This window comes from Ahaetulla prasina, chromosome 10 (genome assembly GCF_028640845.1).
Source record: "Ahaetulla prasina isolate Xishuangbanna chromosome 10, ASM2864084v1, whole genome shotgun sequence".
NCBI classification, from domain to species: Eukaryota; Metazoa; Chordata; class Lepidosauria; order Squamata; family Colubridae; genus Ahaetulla; species Ahaetulla prasina.
The window spans coordinates 19,892,227-19,915,320 of NC_080548.1; positions in this window are offsets into that span (position 1 = coordinate 19,892,227).

The following is a 23,094-nucleotide window of genomic DNA, read 5'->3' on the forward strand; positions in this document are numbered from 1 at the left end:
TTTACTTCCTTCGTGTCATTTCTAAAGCTGCAAACAGGAAATGTAAAACAGGCTTGGTTGTCCCTAGAATGAACAAGTCTACACGCTGAAATGAAAGAAGAATTCATTTGACTGCCTTTTCAAAGTGCAATCAACGTGTTCCCCCCCCCATCTATATACCCTGTTTCCTTGAAAATAAGACCCAACTGGAAAATAAGTCCTAGCATGATTTTTCAGGATGCTTGTAATATAAGCCCTACCCTCAAAATAAGCCCCAGTTAAAATTGTCAGCCAGATGGGTGAGTTTAGTACCGTATTTCCTCCAAAATAAGACCTAACCAGAAAATAAGCCCTAATGCACCTTTTGGAGTAAAAATTAATATGAGACCTGGTCTTTCAGACAATTCAAATTTGAACTGAAATACAGACCTGGAAGCCATCTTTCTACCTTTGTGCCTTCAGGCTCCAGGCCTACCCTGGTCTTATTTTCAGGGAAATACTGTCTTTTCAACATTAATTCCATATTTAGGAGACATTCCTTTTCTTTAGATTTCACTTTCAACTTTTCTCTTTAAAAAGATCCTTTCCTTCTCCAAATATTTGAATTTAATGTGATATATTTTCCATAAAAGAGGTGGGGGGGGGGGCAATACTTAAATGGAATTGTACATGGAATGCTGTTTCCATCTCCTGGTAGTCAGTGAAATTGCACTTTCTGCCATTTTAAAACATATTATACTAGTTTGACATAATCCCAAATCATCATAGCTGAACCTGATTTAGTGTTTGAAGTGGACTAAGCATCACTGTAGTTTGCAACACACGGTTTGTGGCTTGGTGTTTGCTAAGAACTCAAGTAATTAATTAATTATATATATATATATATATATATATATATATATATATATATATATATATATATATATATATATATATATATATATATTTGTTTTCTGAGGTTTTGGTGTTTGTATGTAGGTCTTTGGTTATTCGGGTTTTCTCCCGCGTAAAATTGGAAGTGTCTTGGCGACGTTTCGACGAAGTCTCATTCGTCATCTTCAGGCTTCAGCTTCGTGCTTCTGGGAGCAATTTTTACAATTGTACAATTTTAAAATTTTACAATTTTACAATTTTACACGGGAGAAAACCCGAACAACCAAAGACCTATATACAAACACCCGTGAAAACCTCAGAAAACATATATATATATATATATATATATATAAAATTGGAAGTGTCTTGGCGACGTTTCGACGAAGTCTCATTCGTCATCTTCAGGCTTCAGCTTCGTGCTTCTGGAAGATGACGAATGAGACTTCATTGAAACGTCGCCAAGACACCTCCAATTTTACGCGGGAGAAAACCCGAATAACCAAAGACCTACATATATATATATATGTATGTATGTATGTATGTATGTATGCATGTATGTATGTATGTATGTATGTATGTATGTATGTATATATATATTATTGCAACGGGAGAACCAAGCCAGGTCTTTAGCAAGCCAGGTCTACAGAGTTGTATGCAAATTCCAGGAAAATATGCATGTAGTTTAAGGATTCTTGTAAGGTTACTTTTTCATTACCATTGTAAATGTGAGTGATCGCTAAACAGGCAGTTGCTAAGCAAGGACTGCTTGTTCTCCTATTGCCCACCATAGTCATAATCACCATGACTAAATCAATAGAATTTCACAGTTGAAAGCAGCTATGAGTGTCCTCAAGTACATGTCGGGGTTCCAAGTAACACCCTCAATGAAAGAAAACTCTGAGGCTTGAATTTCCTCAAAGTTACTTTTTTTTTTAGAGATGTCATATTGGTACATCTGGGGAAACCTGAATCTGAAAGCTTCCAGGGTTTCCCCACCCAAACAAAAGTTCAAGTTCCTCCCCAATACCCACAAGTTCATCACATGCTCCAATCAAGGCACCGTCCTAACTAGTGATGCCTCCTAGATCCAGCCTCCTAGGTGCAGGGCAAGACAACCTTGACTTTCTGAGAAAGGAATGTTATTATGACTACATATCACCCATACTCTATACCAGTGATGGCTAACCTTTTTTCGCTCGGGTCCCAAAAGCACGCAAATGCGTGCTGTTGCATGTGCATGCGTGCTCACATACATAATGCAATGCCCCTCTTGCGCGCCCAGCTCCTCTGCACATGTGGTGCAACACCCCCCCACGCTTCCCTCACCACCACCCTACACATGCGCACACGAACCCCCCCCCCCCTTTGGGCCTCACATCCCAAAACAGTGCTTGGTGGGGAGGAAAGCCTCATGTCCCAAAACAGTGCTGTGGCGGGGAAGCCTCACATCCCAAAACAGCGCCAGGAGGGAAATCTTCGGCGATCTGGGAAGGCATGAGCAGCAGAAAGTGAGGGGAAAGGTAGCCCACCGTCCCCTGCATGTGAACCCTGCCCCCCGCCCTCCGCATGCATGCACGGGGCAGAGACCCAAAAATTAGCTGACCAGCAGGAGGTGCGCGCACATACACAGTGGAGCTAAGTTGAGTGACGGCTCATGTGCCCACAGAGAGAGCTCTGCGTGCCATAGGATCGCCATCACGGCTCTATACAACCCCCCCTCCTAGTTCCCCACAGTAGAAAATGTGGCAGGCCTGAAGGCCCAATTATAAAAGATGGCTTCCAGGCCTGACAGTACACCTCTCTATTTAGCATAAGAATCTACACTCCGTTATTTTCATCTCCACCCCAATGTCTATCAAATGAATGCTGGAAGTCTTCCTTCCATTGAGTAAAATAGTATGCCATTCCTTAGAGCAGAACATTATTTGGTAGCCTGAAATGCTATTAGCTGAGCTTATTGGTTAAGTGAGCAGGCCCCCCCCGCCACAACCTTTGGGATGCCAGGGACTGGTTCTGTGGAGGGTTTTTCCACAGACCGGGAAGGCAGATGGTTTCATGTGCTGCCTGGATCCCATACGTGTGCTGATGTAGCTTCGTGTGCTTGCACGGTGTGGTTCCTCAAAGATTGCAGACCGGTGCTGGTCTGAGATTGGGGGCTTGGAGACACACACACCCCCAGGTTAAGTCATATGATGTTGTGTCTGCACCCCCCCGAGCCAGCCCTGTTGCCAGAAAGTGTCTTGAAGCCGGGCCTGCTGCCAGAAAGTGACTTGGACAGTGAGGGGGAAGGGCCATCAGGACTTACCTCAGGAGCACCAGCTTCCCTGGCTCAGCTCCAGGAGCCAGAAACAGGCCAGGTGGAAGAGATAACAAGGCCTCCGTCCCCTGACTCTCCCCCCCCCCCAGGCCACACCTGCAGACCCAGCTGACGGCAATCAGGCTTGGTCGAACCCTAGGTTTCGTAGGCAGGAGAGGAGGGAACAACAGAAGCAAGGGTGGAGCAGGCCTAGCAGGCTGAGTCATGGAGCCACACCCCACAGGATATAAAAGGCGGCGAGAGCTGCTGTATCTCTTTGTAACAGGCAAATCCACTGATTAAGCTGACGTTTGTTCCTGGGTGACTCACCAGCATCGTGCAAGATAACAGAGGCTCTTGGCAGACGCTGGCTATTCTGCTGCCAGAGCTGATAGTGCCAGCTAATTAAGCCATCACCCGGACGGAGGCGAGGGAGGACAGAACATATGATGATATCACAACACAGAACATGGCCAAACAGAAAAGATTCCAAGATTTCCTTTTTGGTAGTCCTGGAAAACTTTTTTAGATTCCAAATTCTTAGCATTCTAAGATGGAGAAGCAAGTGAAAATTATTCCTAAACTCTAGAAGGAAGGAAGGAAGGAAGGAAGGAAGGAAGGAAGGAAGGAAGGAAGGAAGGAAGGAAGGAAGGAAGGAAGGAAGGAAGGAAGGAAGAAAAAACCTAAACATCTACAATCGACAACCACTCAATTCCACTCTCTTGACATTTGGCCAAGAGACCCTTTGGCCTCAGAGTTGCTCGTTGCCCTAAATGACTTGACGTCATTTTACAATATGTGAAGAATTAGAAACCTATGAAATGAGACTTCATTAATCACAACAGCTTGCTGACAATGCTTTGGGAAGAGATGGCAAACCTTCTTTGCCTTTGTTTTCTTTTTTACAGCCAAATCCATTGTTTTGAAAACAATGCTCCTTTGCTGCTTTCAGTCAAAGGCTCTATTAATTAAACCTAGCAGGAGAAGCATCTTGTGTGGTACCGTAAAGACCCACAGATTAATTGTCAGTTGTAAGGTTTGTGTGGATGAAAACCCACTTCTGAAATGCACAAAAGCATTGTGATTTGTCCAATGGGCTTAAATGAAGCAAAACTCTGTTCAGAAACTTAAGAGGAGCCAGGTGTTGTGGCTCACCAGCCACCAGCAGAGCTGGGGGCAGATTCAGACAGTGAGGAGGTTGGGGAGAAACATGGGCCAGTCCTGGAGTCTGGGGAAGGCTCTGATGACAGCGCTGCGTCAGAGGCAGAGATGGGGTCAGGGCCGTATGACAGTTATCAGCTGCCTTCAGAGTCAGACATCAGTGAGGCAGATGAACAGCTGGAGCCTGTTCCCAGTGTGCGCATATGCAGAGTTGCAAGACAGCTAAAGAACAAGGGTCATCTTGGGAGTAAGGCCACAGGTGGACAATGTATGGCCCCTCCCAGAGGGAATAAAAGAGGAGCAAAAGAGGAAGGAAGTTTGCAGGAGACAATTTTTTTTGCTTAATTGGTTTGTGACTCTTTCTTACTCCTTGCCAAGTTTTGAAGATATCAGTCTGGCAGCCAGATAAGGTCTGTGACTGTAAATTCTCCCTTGAAAGACTTTGCTGAAGGTGAATGAGAGGAATTCACACTGTTTGTTTAATAAAAGGGGTTTTGTTGGGATAAGGAATCTGCTTCATACTTTTTGGGGAATCCTAGGTCAGACCCCAGGTGACTGCCCCCATCGGTCAGTCAAGCATTCCAGGTGCATCAACATAAGATACTTTAAAGTATAGGAAATAAAGGAAATAACCGTGGAGTTACATACTAGAAGGGAGACTGAAGTGTATGCCAGGTGATAGGATCTGCCCAAGAGCTCTTTGAATAATCAGGGCTAAATAAACATACTTCAGCCACAAATACAGTGATTGTCACAATCATAGGGCTTAAGCTTTTCTTCAAGAAGAGAAAATAATGGTTCCTAATAGTTAGAAGAGGCCAGTTGGTAGGAATGGATGTTTTAGGAGAGATAGCTTGATTTAGAGATCTCCCAGCATAGTTAGGGTTAGGGTTAGATCCCCATGAATTACAAATTCAAAATAGATGCTGCCAATGAATTTGTAGTGCAACAATATCTCTGACATCAATACAATTGAACGTGTCCAGAAATATTTTACAAGAAGAGTTCTCCATTCCTCTGAAAACAACAAAATACCTTATCCCACCAGACTTGAAATCCTAGGCTTAGAAAACTTGGAACTCCATCGCCTTCGACAAGACCTAAGTTTAACTCATAGAATCATCTATTGTAATGTCCTTCCTGTTAAAGATTACTTCAGCTTTAATTGCAATAATACTAGAGCAACCAATAGATTTAAACTTAATGTTAACCGCTTTAATCTAGATTGCAGAAAATATGACTTCTGTAACAGAATCACCAGTGCTTGGAATACTTTACCTGATTCTGTGGCGGGGCGAAATCTAAAAATTTTCCCTACCGGTCCTGTGGGTGTGGCTTGGTGGGCGTGGCAGGGGAAGGATACTGCAAAATCTCCATTCCCACCCCACTCCTGGGGGAAGGCTACTGCAAAATCTCCATTCCCAACCCACTCTGGGGCCAGCCAGAGGTGGCATTTGCCAGTTTTTCCAAACTACTCAAAATTTCTACTACCAGTTCTCCGAACTACTCAAAATTTTCACTACCGGTTCTCCAGAACCTGTCAGAACCTGCTGGATTTCACCCCTGCTCTGTGGTCTCTTCCCATAATCCTAAAAGTTTTAACCAAAAACTTTCTACTATTGACCTCACCCCATTCCGAAGAGAACCATAAGGGGCGTGCATAAGCGCACAGACGTGCCTACCGTTCCTGTCCTATTGTTTTTCTTTTCTTCTTCCTATATATATATAGATGCTTATACCTCCTAATATTTACTCATATATATATGTTTATATACTATATAATCTTTTTGTATGATACTTACATATATTGTTGTGACAAAAAAAAAATAAGGTTCTGTTCTTTGGAATTGTGGAGACATGCAGATAACAATACATGTGTGTGTATACCTGCCTTTTTTTGTCTCAATCAGTGTACACTTGAGGACCTCATGGTAGCCCAACTTCGCTGTCAACATCCAGCTTGAGTATCCAAATAAAAGTCCAAGATCGTGTCTTTTCTGGCCATAATACGTGCCTCTTTGTTTCAACTTGTCAATTGCTAGTATCTGGGCAAGATCTGTTTAATTTATACATAGTTTAATCTTGTATTTTATATTTTAAGTTTTATGTCATATAGTATCCTTATTTTAATTATGATTCCTCTCATACAAATAAACAAACAAAGCTGAAATCCGGGGGGCTGGGGGAGGAGGTTGGGATAGAGCAGGGGTAGACAACCTTTTTATACCTACCACCCAATTTTGTATCTCTGTTAGTAGTAAAATTTTCTAACTGCCCACCAGTTCCACAGTTAATGAGCCGTGTATCGTAGTCTGTGCATGTCTCTCACGCATCATGGATTGGGTTTGGGGGACGCGCCAGCTACTAGCTCTGCTTGTCTGTTACAGCTGGGTGGTGAGGGGGGAGATGTGCAAGCTATTCTGGGACAAGGCTCTTTTGTTTGTGGTCGTACTATAGCGCCATTTAGTTTCACTTACGTAACATGAACTAAACTTATGCGCGGGCGATACAAATAGTATATTTTCAGAAATTTAAATTGTCACGGGGAATTTCATGAAAACCTAATGAAAATGTTTTTAAATAATGCTATGAAAATTTTTTTTAAAGTCAATTAAATTTAAAAAAAGGAAAGTGCTTCAGTATCAGACAAAACCCCTACCGCCCACCATGAAAGCTGGGACGCCCACTAATGGACGGTAGGGACCATGTTCACTACCAGTGGGATCGAGGATCAAATGTATTTAAAAATGTATTCTTTGCAAAGGAAATTTTAGACCCTCCTAAAAGTTTTTTCACAGGCTGAGAAAGAATGGCACTCTAAAAAGGAGAAATTGAGAACTGACTTAGAATCAAAGACACCTGGAAGGTGCCAGGCAGGAAAAGGACGGACTTTTTCCCTACTTGAAATACACCCATTATTTCTCAACAATGATTAGGGTCAAAGGAAGAATGTACTGTGCTGTCATGTCTTGGAAGGAGAACTCATATAAAATCAGTCCATCATAAAAATAGAAATCTTGTTGGGAAATACCCAGGTGGGCTGGGCGGAGGTCTTAAGTAGGGAATTAGCCTTGAATCCTTACACATCCTCAAGAGATCCAGAACTGACTCCCCCTAAGCTCCCTTAAGTCTTATTTATTTATTCCCAGGGCTAGGAAGGCAATCTTGCCCTAGGAGTAGAAAGGAGATTCTTGTATAACTGGCAGAATATAATGAAGTAGTTGGCTTCAGCATTGCACATATGGATCTGGCTGCTAATGCCTGACAAATCTCCTTGGATGGCACATAGATTTTTTTTTTTACAGCGTTGCTTACTTTGGCAGTTTTGTAACATTTCCAACTAGAGAAAAGGTGGTAAGAATTTGGTTCCCTTCAGGGGATACATGAAAAGGGAGACAAAACCAGCCATTTATATTACAGGGTAGGATATAATCCATACCTGGAATAAAAGGGAAACACCAACTGATGGGTGTTGTTGGGAAAATACCTTCTCAAACATGTTTGCAATATGCCTGGTCTCTCTATACCAGGGGTCGGCAACCTTAAACACTCAGAGCTACAAAGGTCCTAATGGGACACCCCCCCTCCCCGTTCAATTCTGGAGACGACTGGAAATCCAGTTTCCCCATCATAGAGTCTCTTCCTAGCATGGCGTCATTTTTCCTCTACCTGTCCTAACTGAAAGCCCTATCAATTGTGGAGCCGACCGGCAACAGGGCGCCACAGCAGTGGGATGAAAGAGCCATATGTGGCTCCAGAGCCACAGGTTGCCAACCCCTGCTCCATACAATCAGACATGGTTCTTACCTCTAAATGCTAAAAATATTTGGGGAAAGATACTTTTTCCCCCTCATCCCCTGCTATTAGGACAGCTCATTTGCTCTGGTGCATGGCATGGATCTTTTATCATATTGTTGCTTTTGTTTATCTTCTTTATTATTCAAATCATGTTTACCTTGTTTTGTGGCCCCCAAAGGCTCTAAAAGGGGTATATGAATATCGTAGATCTAAAAGACATGATTTTGTCTGGTGCAAAGAATCAGGACCACCGGTTAGGTTGGAACATAGAGGATTTAGTCAAGCCTATAGACAAGAAACTGGTCAGCTAAACATCAACACTAAACTGGAGCCAAATAAGGGTCAATGGACTTCAGGAGGGGTTGTACTTTGGAGCATTTGTGGGAATGCAATGACTCTAAGCTAATGATGCATTTAACTCCACTTGCCCAGCTCTGCCTGCTCCTCTCCTTTAGATATGCAGAGAAAAGATATTGTAGAAAGTTAGCACCCACCCTTCACCTAGAAGAATGAAATATTCTAGGAAATATTAAAAAGGCAGAATATTATATTTCCCTGGATGAGGAAAGACAGAGAGCAGCTCCCTGTCCCCAGCAGATATTTGGTGCACATTAAGACTGGGCCAGCCTATCTACAGGACAAAAGTCCTCCAGCTCCAGGGTGATGGGATTAAGACATGACCCCTCTGGACATAATACGATTAGCCCTCTACCCATCTAACAGCAGGGTGCATTGCATTGCGAAATCACCTAGGGACATTACATAAGCCCAAGGTTCCACCAAACTTGATTCAGACAAACATGACTCCACAAGGGAGTCTGACTACAGCCAATAAAATACATGCTCTTCCCACAGGAACAGGAAGCTCAAGGGCAAGGCCCAAGAGAGGGCCTCACTCACCATTCCTTGTGTTCAGCTGCACCAGGACTTCAAACCCATGTGGTCTTGTCCATCAATAGCCATCTTTCCAATCAGCCTCCATGTTTCCAGCGTCTTTCTCACCACTTGGAACTGAACCCAGATGGATATTTCTTCCAACAGTATGAAGAAGAAAAAAGAATAATTGTACCCCTACAACTTCCACATGGGTTGTCTCACTCACACTATTAGCAGGCAGTTGGAAATTAGCAGGAAATGCTCAAGCTGGATGCTACATAGAAGGACATGTTTTCCCTAAACAGAAGAAGATTATTTCTCAGCAACAACCAATTAAACCTCAGGGTGTATCTCTTTGTCTAAGTGTAAGTAAAATCCTTGCAACCTTACACAATATGGTCATGTTACTCTGAGCTTTTGCCAAAGATTTCCTTAAAATCATCAATGGGTGCCACTTATCTTTCCTTAGACTGCATGATGTATTAAAGCTGGATAGATTGTACATAAAAGCCTGATTTTCAATCTGCAAATAGCTTGTAATTTAGGATAAAGCATGTTATTACCTAGATCAAAGCCTCTGTTTAGTTGCCTGCTTAAGATATCAATTAAGGAAAGTGTCTGGCGGAGGCACATGACACAAATAGAAACTAAACTCATAACTCAGATCACCTGTAGATTTCAGAGACACCATCAATGAAACTATGATAGGTTACTACCTCTCCCACCCCACCCCACCATCTCTGTTTTAGCATTTTCATCCATTGCTATAGGATCCCTTTTGCAAATTATGTGTCATCAAGTCAGTGTTCGCATATAATTTGATCCTGGTTATTTGTGCCTCTAATGTCAGGTACAAAAGACTAGGTCCATACATGAAGGTTCATTTAGACTGATTCACTGCTAAAAACCTATCAACTGGACCTTCTCAACTACCTGTCAACACCTAGTTAGCATATGCACCAAGACAAATTCCTTGTGTGTCCAATCGCACTTGGCCAATAAAAAATTCTATTCTATTCTATTCTATTCTATTCTATTCTATTCTATTCTATTCTATTCTAGTTAGAGTTAGATAAGGGTCAACAGTGCTCAAGAGCAGCTGGACTTAATTCACTTGTGACTATGTATGAATTCTAGGCTAACCCCCCTTCTTACTCCACCCCCAGGTGGAGTATTCCTGCTCCTGCATCAAATGAAAACTGCTCAGTTTGGATTCATCTTGGATCTCCAACAATAAAGTTCAAGAAATTTCTGTCCTGCTATAAACAAGTACAATAGCGGCCAAAATTGTGGAAACCTTTTGGGAAAAGTGTATTTTTGAGGTTTGATGGCTAATAACATCATTGGGGGGGGGGAGTTTCAAGATAATCCTATTCCACTACTGGAATGGGCTGGGAATAGCCCAGACTTTAACCCAATTAAAAATCTATGGAGCCAACTAAAGAAATTTGTTAGTCAGAAGTGACCCAGCAATAAAACCCAGTTAATAGAAGCAATCATTCAATCTTGGTTTCACATTGTAACAGCTGCAGAACTAAAAGACTTGGTTCACTCCATGGGAAGACATTGTAAGGCCATCATTCATGTTAAGCCAGCGCGGGGCTGGCTTAAATTGGGACTTTAAATTTTAAATTTATTAATTTTAAATGGGGTTTTAGTAGAGTAAATTTTAATCATTGGGCTAATTTAAATAAGTTTTTTAAATTGGATTTTAAATTTGTATATTGTATTGCTGGTTTTTATTATGCCTGTACACCGCCCTGAGTCCTTCGGGAGAAGGGCGGTATAAAAATTAAATAAAATAAATAAATAAATAATAAATAAATAAAGGTTACCCAACCAAGTATTAACTGACATGGTGATAATTTTTGAATATCTCATTTTTTCTACGTGTTTCACTTCTCTTCTTTATACTGTAACCGCTATTCTAATAGCAAATCCTTCATAAAAGTTATTGTATTACAGTCTTGATTAAATTATCTTTCCATTGATATATAATTTTATGGTACTCCCCCAACAACAAAAAAGTGCTGTTATTAGCTAATTTTAGAAAATACATTTTCCCTAAAAGGTTTCCACAATTTTGGCCATTACTGTAGATAGATGGATAAATATTTCTAATAGCTTCCATTAAAAGGGGGGATGGTCATAACATTCTTTGACCGACCATTTGTGGCAAGATTGAAGCCATATTCTTCTTTATCTGACTATTAAAAAGTTTCTCTTCATGCTTTGTGAGCACTGTCCAGGTTTCATTTTCAAAGCATCCAAGGTTTGTTTGTTCGTTTTTTTATTAAAGATAGCTGTAAAATATTGCTGGGGAGAAGAATGAAAAGGCACTTAGAAGTAGCACAATTGTATTTGATAGCCAACTATCTTGTTTGTTCTTTTTTTTTTCCCAACTACAGATACATATCAGAGGATTGATTTGTGGTGGTTATGTTGACTTTTATAGAACGCAAGGTTCTTTTGTAGGTGTGGGTGAATACATGAGAGATCTGCCTAACCGTTGTGAAAGCAAAGATGGGAACGTTTGCCTCAGATGTGAATTTTGAAAATTTCACAAAAAGGCATATTTCAAATGAGCTGCATGTCTCGGGCAGATTGTCCCGAACAGAAAACTCTTTGGTTTCTGTCACAACAAAAGAACTTATTCCTGTTAGCAATAAAACTTCATAAGGGAGCAAAAGGATATCACATAGAAAGACTGAAGACGGTAGAGATATTTTTCTGTGTTTGGTCAATAATATTGACTTTGTTCTCTCTCTTCTAAAGACAAAAGTGAAGGAAAAAATGTTTTTTTTTCCATCTGTTCAAACAAATCCCTTTTTGGGGAGATGGCCTAGACAAGTGCCTGAGGATTTCTTGGTTTTTCAAGATTTTTCAAAATTGATTTGCCATTTTGCTTCTTTCCTAAAGCAGAGAGAGAGAGGGACATGGCCAAGGTCACCCAGCTAGCTTTGGGCCTACAGCAAGAGTAGAACCCATGGTCTCCCTGATGCCTTAGCTTCTACACCAAAACTGACTCTGTGAAAAAAAAAAATTAGAAGGAAGCAAATTTAGCAATTGACTCTCGAGCAAAATGAAACTGTCTCTCAAACAAAATTAGAAGGAAGCCAATGGCCCTTTGAGAAGGCAATTAAATTAATTAAGTGGTGCTAAACCGCTTTCTTCAAGCAGGGGTCCTCTTGATCTTGCATTGAAACCGAATCTCATTTTTCAACCAAGTTGCTCACCGGATGTGGTAGAATACAGCTACCATTCCAGCAAAATATGCATTGCACTTACAATTGGGTGAGAGGGGCAAATCTAACATAGTAGCAAGAGGTTGTCTCTTGCTGCCAAAATCAACTAATATACAGATTAAATTTCATTTAAATTGAGCTTGCTGAGCCCCTAGTGGCTTCAGGGACATACCCTACCATTTTCTTGGCAAGTGTAGAAAGGCTTACTAGTGACTTTTTCTGGGAAGTGTTCTGACTACCCACCTCAGCCTACATCCTGGAATTCCCTGATAATGTTCCATCCAGTAACAAACCAGGCACAGCCCTACTTAGTGTCTGGAGTCAAATAACGTCCACCAAACGTCCATCAAATCCATAAGACTTTAAAAACAAATATGGAAGACAGCGACAGAGGGAATCTCTCTTGTGCCAAGGGCTGTGCCCCTAAGACAGGATTTTGCTAAGCAGTCCTTCATCAAAAAAGCACAACAAAGGATGTTCTTTCTGTGCCACCTCACGAAGCTCAAACTGCCCAAAGAGCTGCTGATTCAGTTCTACAGAGGAATTATTGAGTCTGCCATCTGCACCTCCATAACTGTCTGGTTTGGTTCTGCAACCCAACAAGACAGATACAGACTTCAGAGGATAATTAGAACTGCAGAAAAAACAATGGCTACCAACCTGCCTTCCGTTAAGGACCTGTATACTGCACCAGTCAAAAAGAGGGCTGTGAAAATATTTAGAGACCCCTCACATCCTGGACATAAACTGTTTCAACTTCTACCCTCAAAATGATGCTATAGAGCACTGCACACCAGAACAACTAGACACAAGGATAGTTTTTCCCCCAAATGTCATCACTCTGCTAAATAAATAAATCCCTCAACACTGACAAACTATTTACTAAATCTGCACTACTATTAATCTTCTCATCATTCCTATCACCCAACTCCTTCCACTTATGACTGCATGACTGTAACTTGTTGCTGTAACCTTACGATTTATATTGATTGTTTCCTAGTATGATTTGATTGCTTATTTGTACCTTATGACTATCATAAAGTGTTGTACCTTATGATTCTTGACAAATGTATATTTTCTTTCTATGTACACTGAGAGCCTATGCACCAAAGACAAATTCCTTGTGTGTCCAGTCACACTTGGCCAATAAAGAATTGTATTGTATTGTATTCCAAGCCCAACTCTCTTGATTTTTGCTTTCATTCAAGCCAGGCAACCATACTCGCCTTGGTCTCATCACTTCCTGTCTTCTTCTGGACTGGCAGTCATTAAAGCAAAGCTCAGGGCTTGCTGCTTGGAATGCGCAAGGCACATTGGTGCTTACAAATGTGATTGTGCATCCTTTCATGTGCATCTGCCGTATTCTCAGCAACATGTTTTTTCATCGTGAATGTTAATAACAAGACGTGAATACGATAGTGCTGCCTGCCGCTCCCTGGGTCTGCCTACAAACTGGTGTCTCAGATAGGGAGATTGCTACTAGAGACCTTAAACAATTTCCTCGTGTGTCTGGTTATATTTACTCAACCTGAGCTACCCTAAGCCAAACAAACACACTAAAATAGCTCTCAGCAGGCTTGGTTTCAAGAAATATCCATCCATGGCAAAGACAGTGACGGATACAGACTAAAGAAGCACCCTGCATGGGGGAAAATGTAAATAAAACATTGATTGGCAAAGCAAATACTTCCTAGCTTCACCGCACATAGGATTAAACCTGGAAATGAGTCTAATGGCACCTATTGCATCTTCCCTGGGCTCTCCTTCCATTCAGGGTCTACAGCCAATTTTAAAAGAATGCCGGAAGCTAAAAGAAGATTTCAAACTGTCAAGAGGTAAAAAAGGCAGCCAGTTCTAACCGGTTCGGAAGAAACGGTAGCGGCAGTGGCGAGAGGCTCCGCCCACCCACCCGGACGTCATCATGTCGCGTTTTGGATGCTCTGCGCAAGCGCAGAAGGTCTTGCGCATGCGCGGAGGTGGCTGGTGTGAGTGAAGCGAGTGAGCACACACACGCGCTCATATTGCGAACCAGTAGCGAAGGTAAGTGAATACCGCCACTGAAAAGAAAGGAATGGAGAAACAAGTCAGATGGTAAGATATCATCTGTATAGGTAGCCCTCGGCTTCTGACCACAATTCAGCTCAACATTTCTGCTGCTAAGTGAGACAATTTTTAACTGAATTTCATGACCTTTCTTGCCACCGTTGTTAAGTGAATCACTGCCATTGTTAAGTTAGTCACGTGGTTGTTAAATGAATCTGGCTCCCCCATTGACTTTGCTTGTCAGAAGGTCACAAAAGGTGATCACATGACCCCAGGACACCGCCAGCATCATAAATATGAGTGAATTGCCAAGCATCTGAATTTTGGTAACTTGAGGCTGCAATGGACATACTCCCTCAAATTATTCTTTCAGAATTTTCCCATTCATCTTTCTTTTCCCTTACAGCTAGTCCTTGACTTACAACAGTTTGTTTAGTGACCATTTGAACTTACTACAACACTGGAGTATGTCATAAATAACTTTTTCCAGTGTTGTAGTAAGTTCAAATGGTCACTAAACAAACTGTTGTAAGTCGAGGACTAGCTGTAAGGGAAAAGAAAGATGCATGGGAAAATTCTGAAAGAATAATTTGAGGGAGTTGAACAGAACTGAGGAAGCTCAGCACCACCCCTCCTTTTCCAAAAGATAAACCAAGTCAAAAAAAAAAAAGGGCAATATGAATGGTAAATTGTATCAAAACTGAAGAGACATCCATTAGGCACAAAACACAAGATCCACACATGAAGATTCAATTAAAATGAACAGGAATCTTCTCAACTATCCGTCAGCACTTGCTTAGTTACATAGAGTCAGCCTCACTTGAGGAGGGTTGGATTTAGCTCTCTTGTGGCTACATAAAGATTCTAGGCTGATCCCGCTTTTCACCCCGCCCCCAGATTCTGCCATCCCTTCTCCTACACAAGCCTCGGTGGCACAGTGGTTAGAGTCCAGTACTGCAGGCTAATTCTGCTGACTGCCAACTGCTGCCTGCAATTTGGCAGTTCAAATCCCACCAGGCGCAAGGTTGACTCAGCCTTCCATCCTTCCGAGGTGGGTAAAGTCAGGACCCAGATTGTTGGAGGCAATATGCTGACTCTGTAAACTGCTTAGAGAAGGCTCTAAAGCACTGTAAAGCACAGGGGAGGGATTCAGCTGGTTCAGACCGGTTTGAGCCAACCGGTATCTCCGACAATCAGGTGGGATGAACCGGTTCGCTCCAATGATCAGGTGGAACCCCTGCCCGCCCCTGCACCTTACTTACCTTTATCCGCAGAGCGGATCCCACCACTGGTAAAGCGGTCTATGTCTAAGTCAGTAGTTCTCAACCTTTATAGTGCTGCGACCCCTTTAATACAATTCCCCACGATGTGGCGACCCCAACTGTAAAATTATTTTTTTTTAGGCAGCGATCTCAGCAGCCGCAGAAGGGGGAAAAAAGCGGCAAACTGTTTTTTTGAATTTATCGCGCCTGAAGCCGTATTGGCTAGCGATCTGAACTGCTTGTGATTGCCTTGAGGACGGAAGCATTAAAGCGGAGACTCCTCCCCTATTAAGTTTATCGCGCCTGAAGCCGGATTAGGCTAGTGATTGGGAGTGATTGCAGTTGGCTTGAGAGAGAGAGCAAAGATTTCTCTCTTTTTTAATTTTTTTTTTTATTTACATTTATATCCCGCCCTTCTCCGAAGACTCAGGACGGCTTACAGTGTATAAGGCAATAGTCTCATTCTATTTGTATATTTACAAAGTCAACTTATTGCCCCCACAACAATCTGGGTCCTCATTTTACCTACCTTATAAAGGATGGAAGGCTGAGTCAACCTTGGGCCGGGCTTGAACCTGCAGTAATTGCAGGCTGCTGTGTTCTAATAACAGGCTACTTACAGCCTGAGCTATCACGGCCCTTTATCGCGCCTGAAGCCGAATTCGCAATTCTTCAACTCGCAAGTATACTTCCCATATTTCCGATGGTCAGGTGACCCCTGGCAAATCGTCATTCAACCCCCAACGGGGTCGCGACCCACAGGTTGAGAACCGCTGGTCTAAGTGCTATTGCTATTGCTGCATCAAGGGAAATTGGATGGCAGAGAAACAGAGAAGATGAAGAAGAATGTAGCGAGTGAAAGGTACAATTGAAGGTCTAAAAAAAAAGGCAAAGGGAAATAGCTAAACCAGAAAAAGATAATTTCCTTGGCTATTTCTGCAGATCAAAGAGAGATGGCATTGCGTTTCAGACTGAGCCCATTGAAGCCAGCTCGATTTACAAGTGATTTACTGCAGTGTAATATTAAAAAAGCAGCCAGTCCAGTTTAATACTATTTGAATGGATAAATAACAAGCAACTGTAGCTGGATTTTATATGCATATATGTGTAATATAAGATGCGGTGGTTCAGTAGCTAAGACACTGAGCTTGTTGATCAAAAGGTCAGCAGTTCAGTGGTTCGAATCCCTAGTGCTGTGTAACAGGGTGAGCTCCCGTTCCTTGTCCCAGCTTCTGCCAACCTAGCATTTCGAAAGCAGGTAAAAAATGCAAGTAGAAAAATAAGGACCACCTTTGGTGGGAAGGTAACAGCGTTCCGTGCGCCTTTGACATTGAGTCATGCTGGCCACATGACTACGGAGACATATTTGGACAGTGCTGGTTCTTCGGCTTTGAAACAGAGATGAGAACCGCCCCCTAGCATCAGGAACGACTAGCACACATGTGTGAGGGGAACCCTTACCTTTACCTTTTATATGTAATATGCAGTTGAGCCCTGGGTTTTGTTGATTGAAAGAGAAATGAAACCTCTTAATAAAACAGAGATTGCCAGAAATCAAGGTTCACTCTCCATGCACATTTGGGAGTCACAAGTACTGCAAGAAACCAAGAAGGAATGCTCCCTGAACCTCACATGGAGTGTATCAAATAGGAATCAATAGGTTGTTTGTAGATTCTTGAAGCTCTCACGTGCTTTGCTCTGATTCAGTGCAACTGGGAAATTTTTCATTCAGCAGAGCAAGGAAACAACATGTTGAAAGATGCAAGAAACAGAAAAAGGAGGCACATATGTTACCCAGGTTCACCTGAACAAAAATCCACACACCCAAAAACGTTAACTGATTCACTCTTAATCACAGAAGGCTAAATAGTATTATTCTCAATTATGATCAGTGTCAGGAAAAAAAATCATTATAAATCTGGCAAAAAAGAAAGAAGAAATGGAAGTCTGTTTATCAAAACTGGTGGGGACGGGACAAATAAATAGTACCAGCTACTTGATTTTCATTCCAAGAGTACCATCTAGTGGTTAATGTGAAACAGGAGATATTGGTTGAGGAGGAAAGTGATTTGCAAAGGCTTTTATAAAAACAACCTGAAGACATTTGCTTGTTGTGTTCACACTCTTGGGAAGAATTATTTGCAAATCTAATTTTGGTGGTTTTGTAGAGTATGTTGCATTTTTATTTTTCTGTATCAGCAGAATGCTGGCTGGGTTTGGAAGACATGTTTCTTGCATGCAAAAGCTGTTAAAAGCAGGAAGGCTGCAATGAAGGTGCCTCTGTGGATATAATGATAAGGGATAATGGAATTAGGATGCTGTGGAAGGAGAAACAAAGGCAGCTAGGCCAGACTCAATGAGTGGCCTAGCCTGGCTAGCTAACTTCTCGATTTCTGGTGAAAAGTATTTCAATGAAGGCAAGATAACAAATGAAAGGTCCACCTCTGAGGCGAATAGAATAGAATAGAATAGAATAGAATAGAATAGAATAGAATAGAATAGAATAGAATAGAATAGAATAGAATAACAGTTGGAAGGGACCTTGGAGATCTTCTAGTCCAACCCCCTGCTTAGGCAGGAAACCCTACACCACTTCAGACAAATGGTTGTCCAATCTCTTCTTAAACACTTCCAGTGTTGGAGCATTCACAACTTCTGGAGGCAAGTTGTTCCATTGATTAATTGTTCTAACTGTCAGAAAATTTCTCCTTAATTCTAAGTTGCTTCTCTCCTTGGTTAGTTTCCACCCATCGCTTCTTGTCCTATCCTCAGATGCTTTGGAGAACAGCTTGACTCCCTCTTCTTTGTGGCAGCCCCTGAGATATTGGAAGACTGCTATCATGTCATCCCCTAGTACTTCTTTTCATTAAACTAGACATACGCAATTCCAGCAACCTTTCTTCATATGTTTTAGCCTCCAATCCCCTAATCATCTTGCTCTTCTCTGCACTCTTTCTAGGCAGAGAAGGCAGAAATATCTAAATGAAGAGATCTGAAATAGTTATCCTTCCAACTCTTATTGGCTGGGAAAAACAAATTAGGAGAAGGTGAATGGGGACATTCAGACCCTACATCAACAAAATGATAACCTGCACCTTAATTAGCATCCAGTAGCCCATTTGGTAATCAATGCAGCCAAATCACATTCTGGATCAGCTGTAGCTTCCAGGTACCTTCAAGAACATCCTCATACAGATATGTTTGACTTATCTTCCATTTTGTTGGTAAATTCCTTATGAAATAAAAACGTGCGGTCAAGCAATTTACACTATTTCTTCAGAAACCAGCACGCAGAAGATTGGTTGACTTTCAAACTTCAAGTTTTACATTATGGAGGGGTCATTTGTTAACTTAGAAAACCCCTGATAAGGGATGCACATTTTACAAGTATTTCAAATCCGTATCTTTTGGGATGCAGTCGTTTCTAAATCACAGCCTTCCCATCAGCATCGTTAAATTGAACTGGGTCTTTTATTACACCACTTTTATTTCTACGTAATTAATGCGGATTGTGTAATTAAAAGATTAAGAGTGTGTCTGGAATGAAGGGGGTACCTCTTTGCAGTTGGCATCAGAAGCTGGTTTGAATCTTTTCAGAAAGTCTAATTACATTGCCAAACATTGTTGCCTATCTAATGCCTAATTAACATTAGAGCCAAGAATGCAACTTTTCGTATTTTAAACTGGTACAAGAAGAGAAAAGAGAGTTAATTAATGTTTCTGTCTATTCAATTGACTCAAAACAAAGCAGAAAATAGCTTTCTGACTGCAAATATATTCTAGCTTTTTGGGCTGTTATGTAGCAAAATAGCTGGAGTATCCATATATTGGCACTGAATTTGGCTCACAAAATTATCATGATGTATGGTGCTTGGGTTCTTAAAGGCTGTAAATATGTCATGCCCTATATGAGAAGCTGACCAGATATTCATATCCATGACCTTGAAGAAACATCTCAATTCTAAGCTGAAAGAGATAAATATAATTCATGTCTGGTCCAATATCTTTGCCATCCATTTCAAATTCCAGATTCAGATGTTCATCAGTTGGCAATTACATCTTATTCCAGTTGGCTTATGGACCCAGCATTTTTTTAAAGGCAACAAGTGTTCTGACCTAGGCTTCCTGAGACAGTAAAAAGCACACAATTAGTCCCCAAACCCCTCTTTTTAATTCAACAGCTGTGAATTATTGTTCATTCACAGCTCGTAATGATAAAGAGTCTGAAAGAAGTCTGCCACAGTCCTTCAGGATAAGGCTGATAAGCACCCAACTTTATCTCCTTTGACCTAATTGGCAATTAGCTTTGCAAGGCTACACAGAGCACAGAGTCAAAACAGAGCTTCAGAATTTAAACAGACCAGAACAAACAATGTTGCTTCCTGCAAAGGCTCACATGCCTTTGCTCCTTCTTTATGTCTTATGGGAGGGGCCAATCATCTCCAAGCCCTACTCCCGAGTCGTCCCTTTTGTTTTAACTGTTCTTGCCTTCTGGCAGCTCTGCGCATGCACGCACTGGGAACAGACTCCCCCTGTTCCTCTGCCTCACTGATGTCCGACTCTGGAGGCCCCAGAGGCAGCATATAACTCCCAGATGGCCCTGGCCCCCTCTTTGCCTCTGATGCAGAGCCCTCATCCGAGCCTTCCCCAGACTCCAGGACTGGCCCATGCTTCTCCCCAACCTCCCTACTGTCTGACTCTGCTGACAGCTCCACAGGCCATCGGCGGACCATGACAAGGAGCTTTGAGGAGCTTAACTAATTGTCCATTCCATATGGCCACTACCCAAGTCTATAAGCCACTGTGAATGCTGAGAAAGCCATGCCACTCTGCTAAATGATTTGTCTATGAATATAGCAATAGCAATAACATAAACTTACATACAGCCCCATAGCGGTATATTTAGACTCTAGAACAGGGGTAGTCAACCTTTTTATACCTACCACCCACTTTTGTATCCCTGTTAATAGTAAAATTTTCTAACTGCCCACTGGTTCCACAGTAATGCACCATGTATCATCGTCTGCGCATGCCTCTCGCGTATCGTGGATTGGGTTTGGTGGGGGGGCGCCGGCTACCAGCTCTGCTTGTCTGTTACAGCTGGGTGGTGTGGTGGGAGATGCGTGAGCTATTCTGGGACGAGGCTCTTTTGTTTGCGGTTGCACTATAGCGCCATTTAGTTTCACTTATGTAATGTGAACTAAACTTATGCGCAGGTGATACAAATAGTATATTTTCAGAAATTTAAATTGTCACGGGGAATTTTATGAAAACCTAAGGAAAATGTTTTTAAATAATGCTATGGAAAAAATTTTAAAAGTCAATTAAATTAAAAAAAAGGAAAATGCTTCAGTATCGGACAAAACCCCTACCGCCCACCATGAAAGCTGGAAGGCCCACTAGTGGGCGGTAGAGACCAGGTTGACTACCACTGCTCTAGAAAGAGTGTAGAGAAGAGCAAAAATGATGATTAGGGGATTGGAGGCTAAAACATATAAAGAACGGTTGCTGGAACTGGGTATGCTTAGTCTGATGAAAAGAAGGACTAGGGGAGACATGATAGCAGTCTTCCAATATCTCAGGGGCTGCCACAAAGAAGAGAGAGTCCAGCTATTTTCCAAAGCACCTAAGGGCAGGACAAGAAGCAATGGGTGGAAACTAATCAAGGAGAGAAGCAACCTAGAACTAAGGAGAAATTTCCTGACAGTTAGAACAATTAATCAGTGGAACAACTTGCCTCCAGAAGTTGTGAATTCTCCAACACTGGAAGTTTTAAAGAAGTGATTGGATAACCATTTGTCTGAAGTGGTGTAGGGTTTCCTGCCTAAGCAGGGGGTTGGACTAGAAGACCTCCTTGGTCCCTTCCAACTCTGTTATTCTAGTCTAGTCTAGTCTAGTCTAGTCTAGTCTAGTCTAGTCTAGTCTATTTACAGCACTCTCTGAACAGTTTACAATGTCAGCGTTATTCTCATATTGCCCCCAACAATCTGGGTTCTCATTTTACCAAAGGATATAAGGTTGAATCAAGCTTGAGCCCCATCAAGAACAAACTCCAGGCTTTGGGCAGAGTTTGCCTGTAATAATGCACTTAACCACTGCACCACTATGATGACAAACTGGGAATGCACAAAAGCTGACTACTTCCTGAAGATTTTCACCCAATCAAGCCTGACTTTTCATCTTTTTGACATTCCTTTACTTTGGAATACTCTTAATTTTTCAATCAGAAAAATAGGATTAAGATATGAAGCAGAGAGAGACGATCAGCATAAGCCACAAAACTCTTTGATGACTTTTACTTTATTTTTTCCACACAAAACATAACATGATATTTCTGCAAAGACCATTTATGTATCCTCAAGTATAAATATTTTGGTACGAACTCTTTGAAAGGAAAAAAACTGAACTCAAGTTCAACCACTTGTGCTCACACTGGAAAGGGTGCAGTGGTGATTAACAGATGGCATAGCTTGGGACTTGGTTTTTAGTCTTCTTAAGCAACAGGAATGGTCATATCCCTGGGTGGGCTCAGACTGGCCTGTAGATATGGTACCATCTAAATAGTACCATATTCATGTAGCATGTAGTCAATAATAACATTCAGGAATGTCTGCAGGATTTGTTCAAAAAAAAGTCAAGATAATGGCCAAGCCATGTAATTGAAGGTACGCCATATTTCATGTGTATCACACATAAGAAAGGCTGGTGCTTCAATCAGACCATAATGGCTATTGTCTTGACTTTTGATTACACTCTAGGAATATCCTTGTGTTAGAAATTCTGTTATATAAAGCACCACATAGAGCAAATAAGAAGTACAATCACCATGTGCTTTACTGTTTAACTTATACTACCGTAACAGGAAACAGGAAACTTCTTAGAACAAAAGAGCATGTACCATAGATCCAAACTTGTAAACACTGCCATCTACTGGCTGAATACTACTGTGGTTGTTGCATAGAAATATGCTCCAACAATGAATCCCAATATCTTGGTACATTAGAAGCTATCTAGCTATCTAGAAGCTAATGATAGCAGCATAATTGCTATCATTATCATTACATTCATAGATGAATTCAGTATAGAAAACTTTTAATACCAGGGATTATGCTGCTAGGAGCAGAAAAGTCAGTCTTTACTATTATTATTCCTGTTATTATCATTATTAGATATCAAAACTCACCTTCTTTTTTTCAGGTATATAGCAGATGCATCGTATTTTAACATATCCCAACAAGTTTGATATAATTCTTTCATCTACTTGCAGGTAATTCATAGATATTTACCATTTTAAAAGAAAAAAAGCCCGTAATATTCAAAACACATCAATCAAATTATGTTCCTTTAAAAAAAAAAAGCACACCATGGATCTCCACCACCCCAAAAATACAGAAAATCCCAACTAGCATCCACAGTACTTTCAAGACGATGCATTAAAATATAATATAATTATAATATATCATAAAAAATATAATAAATGTATATATTAAGGTTTGGTTAAAACAATTCTCCAGTTAATTAATGAATACATATTCGGTGAGGTAAGGAAAGTTTAGTGACA